This window comes from Aptenodytes forsteri, unplaced genomic scaffold, assembly GCF_000699145.1.
Source record: "Aptenodytes forsteri isolate BGI_AS27 unplaced genomic scaffold, ASM69914v1 Scaffold349, whole genome shotgun sequence".
Taxonomy (NCBI): Eukaryota; Metazoa; Chordata; class Aves; order Sphenisciformes; family Spheniscidae; genus Aptenodytes; species Aptenodytes forsteri.
Window position 1 is genome coordinate 5,272,113 of NW_008794452.1, and position 9,972 is coordinate 5,282,084.

A 9,972-nucleotide genomic window follows, 5' to 3' on the forward strand; every position below is an offset into this window, starting at 1 on the left:
GCCCCCCCTGCTCAGCCCCGTCCCTCCCTGCCTCGGGGTTCTCCCCAAAACCCACCCCTGGCCCCACGCTGGAGCGGGACCCCGCACAGAGGAGCTCCACAGGGAGAGCCAAATCGTCTCCCAGCACTTAAACCGCTGCCGCCTCATGAGGTGTAGGTAAACATCCTGTTTAGAAACATCTGGGATGATTTTTTTTTTTTTTCTAACTCCTCCTCTCTGTTTTTAGGAAGAGATATGATGGGAGAAGGCGCTTGCGCGGGAGCAGCGCCTTGTTTCTGGATGCCGTGTTGCCGGCTCTCCGAGGATGACCTCCTCTTGGGTTTTCCAAAGGGCATTGCCAAAGCGCTGCGGCTGGGAGCCACACGGTTCCGTACGTGCTGTGTTTCATCAGGTTCCTCACTATCACCCTTACGAGGGGCAAATAAATTAGGTAGTCTCCTAAAAAATAAACAGAATTTCAACAAATCCCAACGCCAGAGTAAAGGGGCTTCTCTTATCGCTTATTTTCATTGCAGAAGACACCCACCACGTGAATGCTTAAAGCCCAGGGCAGAGGACAGGCGGCCACCAGAGCCCCCTAGGGCAGGGCCTCAGCATCTCTTGCCCAAACCTCACCTCCATCAACGCAGAGGAACGTGCCTTCTGGTACCGTTTGCATTTGCTGGGCCCAGCTATTTTTTTCTTCTGAATCTCATTCTGGACAGGACTCTAAGGCCAGCTCCAGGGAGGGGGCTGTGCTGCAGCACCGGTAATACCAGTTGTGCTGGTTGTGCATGGATTATACTTACCTGGGGCCTCAGGGGCAGTGCAGGTTATGCTCAGCGACACAAAGCCTGGCCTAAGAGGTAATCCCTGCCTTGAAGACCTTATCGTCTAAGCCGCCACAGGAGCCAGAGCGCAATGGAAAAGGCCAGCAGGGAAAACAACGTGCCAGGCTGCAAACTTCACATCAGCTCTACCGTTAGGATTATTATTTTGGATCTCCTTGGTAGGACCTCAGTTGGAGCTTTGCTCCTAGCCTAGCAGCACAGTGATTCCAGGAGTGGCAGGAGAGGACCACTGTTTGAAAAAAGCCACCTTTGGAAAGCCCTGCTTACCGCCACTGTGGATGTGGGTGGATGGTGGGGCTGTAGGGTGCCAGAGGAAGGATCCACACATGGGGATGGGGAACCCCTCGGAGATGGTCCTGCTGCAGCCATTTCTGGCGAAGTGCTGAGGGAAGCGGTACTTCAGCGCTCTCCAAGTTGCGTTATGCAGAATGGATGCTGCCAAAGCATCACTCTGGAGCTGCAGATAGGGTGAAGAGCCTTGCCTTCTAGCTGGGTGATTGCGTTGGGTTTTGGGGAGAGGAGGGGACACTGAGGTCTCGGGGATCAAGATCCAACCAAAAAACCCCAGTAGGTAAAGCCACAAGATACCTCCAGAGAAAGTGATGAATAAGCTTACTTCAACTAGAGAAAGAGAATTTCAAGTTGGAAGAACAGATTTTATTTCCCGAATTAAATGTTTGCGTGCTTCTGTTGCATAGTGCAATACATAATTAAACACAAGAAGTGATATGTAACAGATTCTTTGCATTTAAGATAGAAAAAGAATTTGTGCTCCAAGCATTTTAGGTGATTTAGGCAGATATGCACCTGTTAGAGCACTAAAGCTGGAACAAGCCCTAATTATGACTAAATAGATTTATGCCGAAACACATAATAAAGAGCATATTTTTACTTGTGAAGAACGGCTCCACAAAACATCATTTAATTACTTTTTTGCAGGGGCAGAAACTATTTCTTCATCCATGAACTCATCCAGTCCCTCTAGACCATTAACGCTTCCCCAGCGTTACCAAACCGTTGGCTTCGGCAGCGTAAATCTGGCTGAACGATGATGGCCATGGACTGACGTGACTCCCCCCACCTGCAGACCTACTAAAGGTAATAAAGAAATGGTATAGGGTACCAATCCTATAACCTGCTACGCGTGGTGGGAACAAGACCCTTAGGTGGGTCTCGTGAGCTCCAAGATGCTGAGATATTAATTTGTCACCCTTGCAGTGGCATCAGCCCTACCCGTTGGTCTTACCTGCCTGAAATATTAAAACGATCAACCACTGCAGGTGGATTTTTGTGTTATCTCTATCAATACACCGTCATTTAAAAACAAGAAGTTGCTCTTCTTTCCAGCCTTCTTCCTCCCAATTCCCAGCATAAAGAGAGGATGGGAAGAGTGAAAAAGCAAGGCAAACATGGGATACTTCTTGCTAGGAAAGCTAAATCAAGATCTGCAACAGTTTAATTTGTTAATAATAAATTAATAACAGAGAGGAGAGACAGTGACTGCGTCATAGCATCACCCCAAGCTGGGCAGGAGGAAACCCTGGGTGTCTCACACACCCCAGAGGGGACTTGGCCAAGGCAGCAGCGTGGGTACCCAGACATCCCAGCTTCTTTTCCCCACCAACGCATTCACTCTTGCCCCTCAAAAGCCCCGCAACACCCCATTTCAGCTGCAGCTGAGGAGAAGCAACCCCTGCAGCAATCCCTGGCCCCTCTGCCCCCCGTTTTGTCCTTTTCTTTCCTTCCCTGCTTGTCCTTTCCCTCCTGTCCTTCCGCTTTGCTTTGGCCCCTCTATTCTCCTCTTCATCTCCTAGCTTCGCCTTTCCCCTCCTGGCCTTTAATTCTGCCCTGACCCTTCTCCTTGACTTTAGGCTTAACCTTTTCCTTTCCATTTTTGATTTCAAATGGAGGGGAAAACAGGAAAAGGCTCCTCGAATGCTATTTTATCTCAAGCTCCCATTTCCTCCATCGATAATACACTTTGTAATTCTGCTTTCTGATTCAACAGGCGCTTCTCTCTTCAGCCCTGAGATTTGCCAGTGACATCTTTTCGGGGACTTTCCCATTTACTAGGTGACCTCTAGGTCTGGGGAGGAGCAGTTTTTCTTTCCAGCCTCCAGAGAAGAAAGCTGCCAACAGCTGTTGCTTTTAAAACCCCAAACCAGATTGTTTTCCCTCCGGGAGACTCCAGCATGTGTTCCCAAAGACTGATTTTTATCTGGCGGTACCCAAGCTCTGCCCATCCTGGAGAGATGCAGTGTGACCAAGCTCTGCCCATCCCGGCCGGGTACCGCTCGGAGCCGGAGCCCAGGCGACGTGCCCCAAACCTCCGCGTGGGGTGGTCCCTCCCCGCCTGCAGTAGATGCGGCTATAGACCCCCAAGTGCAATTAATCCTGAATTTGAGGTCTGGGAAAACCTTCATGCCAGGCTGGAAGGATTTCTTAAAAAACCCCCACAACTTAATTGGGTCTATTTTTTGTGTCTTTATGGGCACCCGTCATTTTGCTCAGCTGTGCAAGCCTCCTGGAGGGGAGGGCATTAGGTCTAATAAAATCAGAGCAATCTCCACCAATTACCTAAACTGGCTTTTCTACCCATAATATCATGAGTTTAGGAGCCAGGAGCTCGGGATCTACCGGAGCGAGAAGCGAGGGCTGTATTTCCAGCCATCGGTCACCACATTTCTTCTTCCCAGAGATTTAAAACCTCACAATGGGCTGATATCTGGCAAGAAGTGGTAGAAGTGGGAGAAAAGAAAAAATGAAAGAAGAAGGAAAAAAGCATTTCTCCAGCCGGTTGGTTTGGTTTGTGTTTTTAAAAGCGGCTGCAAGAAGCAAGCAGGAGCCCCGGGAGGGATGGACTAGCATCCCAGGCACAGGTAAGATGGGCAGGGGGGCGGCCAGGGTTTTTACCCGATGCCTATGCCCATCCCGGGCGCAGCACACATCCATGCACAGAGAAGGGCAAAGGTCTGCGGTGGTGCTTGATGGTTAGGGAGACATCCAAAACCCCACCATGCAGGGACCCAGAGCCTCTGCAGGGAGTGCAATCCCACTCACCCCCAGCTCCCCAAACTAGAGGGACCAAAGGGCAAGCGCCAGCAGGCTGTGGGTGAGCAAGCATGACCTCATCCCTCAGACATGCAGAGCCGCCGTGAGATTAAACCAGAAAATAGTTACGGCTGCAGCGCCGGTGGCAGAAGGGGAGCCTTGCCATTCGGAGAGAGAAGCCCCCTGAGCATCTTCCCCTCCCTCTCTAAAGCACCCCCCAGCCGAAGCAGGGAAAGACATCCCTTTTCCAGGATTTCAGCTCTTTCCAGGGGGATTTTTAGGAGTACTGCTAGAATACCGCCAAGGAGGGTTACAAAGATGCCATGCTCATCCAGGAGAAGAGGAGGAGAAGCAGAAGCCCTGCTTTTGGAGGCAGAGAGCTGACAGGCATGTCATCTGGTCTCCAGCTGCCCTGAGGCAGGATCATTCCTGGCAGATCTCTCCCTAATCCGTGCTTTAAGACCTCCAAAGATGGAGGGACCCTGCACAAGCCCCCAGGACATTTTTTTTTTTTTTCCCCTGTGTCTTGCTTCTCTTATCTCGGAAAGTTTTTCCTCCTGTTTAATCTGAATATTTCTTGCAGCTGCTTACACCCAGGAGTTTTTGTGCCATTTACTTGGATTTTCTTGCCTTTCCACAGCCTTCTCTGATCTCCTCTGACCTCTCCCTATTCAGGCCAGCGCTTTCCCTAGCTGTGACGCTGAGCTCGCAGTGCACCCTGAATAAAATCCAATTAGCTATCCTAATCCTCCACAAAGGTCCGGAGATACGACTTAAAGGCTTCTGGGCTTTTCCTCCAGAAGTGCAAAAGCAAAGCCATGCCCATCTGCCTTGCACACCCCTTGGGTCCCTGGCACACCCCTGGCTCCCCTGCACACAAGCACCCGCAACAGCCATGCACAAACTCAGAGCCGCAAGCTTTGCTCAGGGAGAATATAAATGCAAATATACACGTCTGATACATCCTGCCACCAAACTCCTCCTGCTAACATATCAAAGATAATAGAGGCTATTACGAAGCCAAGTGGCAATGGCAGCAACGGGCAACGTTCTTCCACGAGGCCCCATACACACTGGCATCATCACAATTTTTTAAGGTGAGACTTGGCTGCAGCTGGAAAACCAAGATTTTCGTATGGATTTAGCACCTAGGAAGCAAGTAGCACACGATGCTGTGGATTTTTGGAAGGACTCAGGCTCCCAATGCCCTTTTCCAAGACCCAGAAGGGAGAGCCGGGTCTCCAGAGCAGCTGGGCCAGCCGGGATGGGAAACTGCAGCGAACTCCTGTGGTGCAAGGTCCTACCCTCTTCCCATCACCAGCCGCTCTGCAGCCCACGTCTCCAAAGGCTGCCAGCCTCTTTGCTGCCTCGGCGAGGCCAGCATCCCACGAGCATGTGGCATGAGGCCGTTCCCCTGCCAGTCAATGACCCCTGGAAGCAGCTGGCCAGTAAACACAACATCAAGTTATCGCAGGAAGATAGGAATAATGCATGAAGGATGACAGCAAGAACCTTCTGGGGAGCAACAAATTCCCATACAGATGCACACCCTGCACCAAGACGGGGACGGAGCCCAAACCCTACCACGCACGTGTCCTCCTGATGGCATCCAGGCAGCATTTGCTGGGATCAGAGCCCTGCACCCAGCCTGATCCGAGGGGAAGCATCTCCCACTATTCCCACCTAACTGCATTGCACTACGCCTCCAAGCATTGCTTCTCCCGCGAGCCGGGCTCAAGCTCATCCCTAAAGCACGTCTTCTTGCAGAGCACTTGATAATGGCTGCATCTCCAAATTCCTGCAAGATATTTGCCTTGGCAACCTCGCAGGGACAAACCCAGGAGTTTTTTAGGGGCCGGGAGTCCCCCCTCAGCCCCCTGCCCACCCAGGGATGAACAGGCAAGCTTGGGAAATGAAACCATAAAGCTGAAAAAGGAATAAATGAGCCAGAAAGTGGAAGTCGATGCCGGCCTCGGCTGATGGGAGATGCTGAACTGCAAGTTAAGGGATGGTGAAACAAGGTCAGCGAGATTTATACCGACAGCCTTGGACGGCTTCCAACCCCTACCGTCAGCGGTGAAGGCTTGGAAAAGAGGAGGGAAAAAGTTGCTCTCCTTCTAGGAACCGTGCTGCAAGGTTTGCGGAGAAAGCTCCACTGGCACGGCTGGGTCCCGCCGATGGGAAAGCAAAAGATAAACCCCCAAAAAAACTTATTTTGCAATTGAAATGCAACACGGAGCCCAGCTGCAGCAGATGTTGAACTCCGGGTCAGTGGGACCGCAGAGGAGCTCAGGCGTTCGGCACCACCTCAGTTTAAGTAAGCCAGCTGCCCGGCCAGCCCAGATGCCTGGGTGAGGGGCTCCCCGTTGTGACAGGCGGAAACCTATTTAACCGCTCCTTCCCAAAAACACAGTGCCTACATAGAGCCTTAAAGCTGCCTGATCACTGCGGCATCCAAGAGAAATATATACACCGTATCCTTGGGACCCAGACGGCTGTTAAAGCCTCTCTGTGCCGGCAAGCGGCTGCGGCTCGGACCACCCCGGGGCAGGATGCTGACCCCAGCATCGCCCGCATCCCACCAGCGTCGCTTCGTCTCTGGGGAGACGAGCTGTCCCTGCCGAAATATGCACCCACGCCATGGGGCTGGCTGGTAGGGGGACATCCATCCCTGCCCGCGCTCTTGGCATCCCCAGCCCTTTCCTTTATTTACAGCAACCTTTTTCCCGTCGAGGCCCAATGCAAACTAGGTTAGCCTTGCCCAGCATCCCTCCAGATACGCCTTCCCCTCTCTACACATTGACCATCTTATTAATTTTTAATCATCCTCCTGCTAAAATTAAGCTTACTGGAGTGTAAAACCCAAATCTATTTTTTTTTTTGCCTCTTCAAGCTAGCCACTGAGCATTTCCCAGTCCCCCGGGGCCTCGCACATCCCCTCGGCTGACAGTTACCATTCCAGCACGAGCCCTGCCAGTCGGCAAGCGCTTTCGAGTGAATCTCATTGAGCCCCATCTCCTCTTTCAGTGCTTTCAGCTCGAGCTGGGGAAAATTATTTTTTCATTTGTGTGGGGCCAGAAGCACCCTGAGGTGGCAGAGGGCCAGAAAACAGCGTTGGGTTTTTTTTTCCCCCTGCAATACTTACACGTCAAACGTGAGGAGGAGAGGAGGAAAGTCATTTCAAGCCTAGGGACCATGGTTTGTACACACTTCGCTGCAAGAAAAGAGCCAACCCTGATGCTTTGCACGACACCCCCAATTTTTGAGGCTTTGCAAAACCTCCCCTTGCTGCCCGCAGAGATGCTTTCCCCTCTATGCAGGACAGTGTTTGCATTGCTCCTCTGGATTTAGCCAAAAATCCCCCTTCTCTGCAGCATCCCCTTTTGGCCCGTGATTTATTCCTGCCTCCGCAGCACACCCCGGACCTGCCACTCCGCTCCCCGAAACGATGGGGGGCTTGGCCCCGAAATGAGCCCTGCTCAGGGGTCTGACAGGACTGGGAGGGTGAGAACAGGGGGGAAAGGAAAGTTTATGGTGCTCGGAGGTCTGGTATTGTGCCTATATGGCTTTTATTTTTAGTTTTCCAAGCCCTGGCTCTGCAAAAGCATCTTAATTACTGTTCTTCAGCTATAAAATGAAACACAGATGCGCTCTCTTTGCAGAGGTCCAACGGTTTCATCGGGGGGTTCTGCTAGAGAGGTACATCATAGAAAGAAAAACATGGAAATTATTATTATTATTTTACGTCCCGTTATGTCAGAGCTATTTGCGGTGGCCCCGTGCCAGCACGTGCCTCCCCAGCATTGCTTTCGCCCCGGCCCACCGACAGCTCCCCTGAGCTCAGCCTCTCTTCCCATACCCTCCCCTGCTTCAGTAAATAGAAATTATATCACCCTCAGCCCCAAAACACGCTTTATTTTCACCGACGGTTAGGGAATACTCCTGAGGTGGTACTTGGAAAGCTGATGTCTGTGGGACTTGGGTGCATCTAACATTTTATATTAAGCAGAATTGCCACAGCTGGGTGGAAAAAATAGGAAAAAGTTTTTTTTTTTAAAAAAAAAACACACAGCCCTGAAGCCCCTGATAGTTGCGGTGATTATCTGGGGCTGCGGCAGGTTTCCCCTTGCAGTCCCACGTGCCAGTGGAATATTGGCTCCTCGGCATATTTTCCCCATTCGATGTATGAAAAAACATAAAGACACGTGAAGTTAAGCTTCCAAGGATTTCTACTCACCCAGAAGAGGGAGGGGGGGGAGGAACTCTGGCTGAGGTAAGAGCAGCCTCGTTCCTTTCACCTCTGTTGAGCCCGAAGAGGGGTCCCTTTGCCAGGGCCCCCATCTGATGGAAAGATGCAAAAAAGGAGAATCTGGCTGGGAACAGCTGTATTTGTGCATATTTTTGAGTCAAAAAATCAGCCTATCGGTATTCTTAACAGAATAGAGGGGGTCCCGCAGGCTGTCTTATTCAGGGGGAGTTTCACAGGGGGACGAGGGAGCTGGGATGTGGTCTCTGGCCACCTTTTCACCCCCCATGCGGTGAATTTATGTATTTATTTATTGCACATATTTATTATATGTAGTATTATTCTGCCAGAAAATAGTTTCTGGCAGAAAGCTTGGCTTTCTGTGGAGGGAGACAGCTCATCTAAGGGTACACATGGAATATGGTGCAACTCTCCACTAAAATATTGCTCGCAAGAAACAAGGTCCATCCAAATGCGAAGGCTGAGCAGTGAGAAAACACATCTGTGCCCCCTGCATAGCACCGATGCCCTTGCACGTGCAAGGAATTAGGGTGTACCTCCACTTACGAGGCAGCTTTTGACCCTGAACTTCCCACAGATCAAGTCACAGGGCTTTTAGTCAGTTCCAAAAAGTTTTTCCTCTTTTTTTTAACAAGTGTTTTATATTAAAGTATGTTTTAATAGGGATTTGAAAGACAGCCTTTATCCCTGTATGGACAGTGAATACCGTTTAGCACTGCCAGTCATTACAGGTTCATCGTGTCTCATTATATATAAGTGGGTTTTTTAATTATACTTTTATTTGTGACCTTTCCTGTGAGAAAGAAGCACACATGCAGCCCATCTACTGCAGAGAAAAACCTGGAAATGGTACATCAGTGTACGCCAAACCCTCGGGGACAGGAGGGCAAATAGAAGAATTAATAAGTACAAGCTTATCCATTTAAAAAATAATCTCATTAGCCAGTAGCAGTGCACGGCTACAAAAGCTGCCGTTGCCACGTTACCCCCACGCTGCAGCCAGAAGGAAGGAGGAAAAAAAAAAAAATAGTAAAATCAGTCACTACTTTTACGACAACAGAGCTGGACTCCCAAACTGGCCAAAAAATCCTCTTGGATGATAATCCAGGGTATTCTGGCATGCAGGAGCAAGCGTCTCTCCTGTGCTCTGTGCTCAAGGCTTCCCGAGCAGCGTGGGGAGAAATGCAGGCTGTGCTGCTCTGCAGGCAGAAATTAGGGGGCTGCTGGTGCCCCCAGCTTCGGGCTCTGGTTCCCAGGGAGGGGTGTAAGGCAGGTCCCACCTGGGGACAATGTGCCTTCACTCAGCACAGGTGCCCTTAAGGCTGCAGGTCCCAGCCCTGTGGGGGGGAGGCACTGGTGGGGACGCGGTGCCCCGATTTTGCTGGGAAAATGATGTGGTTCAGCCTGGTGCTCGTGGGCAGGGCTCTGTTGGCATGGCAGCCTTTAAATTCACTCCTACAGCAATATATATATAAAGTATATATATATTTTCTCTGGCACAGGCAATATCGCTCACTAGCGATATTTATTAAGGCAGCTGTGGTCCCCTTTTCAAAATACTCCAGCCCCACGTCTCATCTCTTTCAGGCTCCATCAGGGCTGTTGCCACAAGGAACATTTTCAATGCCGCAAATAACTTTCTCCACAGGCAGAATAAGAGGTGGGTATTTTCTTTTACACAATGTTAAGAGTTTCCATGACCCACCCCAGCCTGTGTGTACAAACACGGGTGCAATGGCAGGATGCTGGGTGATTTCGGGGGGTGGCGGCTTTCCCCTTGCCTCGCCGTAACACGAAGCCTGGCTCTGCACCCTTATGGAGCGC